The sequence below is a fragment of the Chiloscyllium punctatum genome, chromosome 18, assembly GCF_047496795.1.
Source record: "Chiloscyllium punctatum isolate Juve2018m chromosome 18, sChiPun1.3, whole genome shotgun sequence".
In the NCBI taxonomy this organism is placed as follows: domain Eukaryota; kingdom Metazoa; phylum Chordata; class Chondrichthyes; order Orectolobiformes; family Hemiscylliidae; genus Chiloscyllium; species Chiloscyllium punctatum.
Window position 1 is genome coordinate 75,654,958 of NC_092756.1, and position 1,171 is coordinate 75,656,128.

The following is a 1,171-nucleotide window of genomic DNA, read 5'->3' on the forward strand; positions in this document are numbered from 1 at the left end:
AGCTGGGTTTACATCATCCAATGGGGTCACACCAATACCCTTCACTGTTGTCATGCCAGGAGCTATAAAGTGGATAACTCAGGCTGACACTTCTCCAATATACTGGACAAAAACAGAGGAATCAAAGCCAGGTCCCTGACACTGTGAGGCAGCAGTGCTACCCACTGAGCCACCATGCCATCCCCAGGAGAATCTCAGCAGGTTTTCAGCCATTGTGACTGTGCTGTCTCTTTCAGGGAATTCAGCCTTAATCCTGCAAATCCCAAAAGACTTGTGTAAGGTCACATGGGACACCACATCCCATCAACTGAATACAGACATGGGGATGTTTGCAAAGTGGATTAAAGATTAACAACACATAAGGAAGAGTCTGACACCCCAGATGGGACTTGAACCCACAATCCCTGGCTTAGGAGGCCAGTGCCTTATCCATTAGGCCACTGGGGCTGCATAGCTAACATGAAAATGGCAGCCTTTAAATACTGCACCCTGACATTTCATTGTGTGTTTTTCTGAGTTTTATTCTCTCACTGCACTCTGGGGATCCAAGATGGCGGTGATCTCGGACGATCATGTTGCAGAGCTCAGTACCATCTCAATATCCTGGGACTCTGAAAAGGTTGTAGAATCCCAGGACATTGTGAAAAATCAACGTCCCTGGTGAAGGAGCTCGCGAAATCTCGCGAGATGTTGGGGAAGCAGATAGAGGTGAAGCTGGCCCCGATCTCTATTATGCTGCAGAAGCATGAACAGCAGCTGGGAGACCTGGAAAAGAGGATGGATGAGGTTGAACACAGAGTCACAGTGGTGGAAGCTGATACCAGTTCCTCTAAGGATAGGATCCAAGCATCGGAGGCTGAGGGGTGACCTTACAGAGGTTTATAAAATCATGAGGAGCATGAATAGGGTAAACCGCCAAGGTCTTTTCCCTGGGGTGGGGGACTCCAGAACTGGAGGGCTTAGGTTTAGGGTGAGAGGGAAAAGATATAAAGGAGACCTAAGGGGCAACTTTTTCAGGCAGAGGGTGGTGTGTGTGTGTGGAATGAGCTGCCAGAGGAAGTGGTGGAGGCTGGTACAATTACATTGTTTAAAAGGCATCTGGATGGGTATATGAATAGGAAGAGTTTGGAGGAGGATAGGCCGGGTGCTGGAAGGTGGGACTAGATTGGGT

General features: G+C 48.6%; 1 non-coding gene across 1 annotated transcript; it reads right to left on the minus strand.

Moving 5' to 3' along the window:
* Positions 1-374: 374 nt before the first annotated feature.
* Positions 375-447, minus strand: trnar-ccu (transfer RNA arginine (anticodon CCU)). Its single transcript has one exon. It is a non-coding gene; the product is annotated as a tRNA-Arg (tRNA).
* Between the last annotated feature and the right edge of the window lie 724 nt (positions 448-1,171).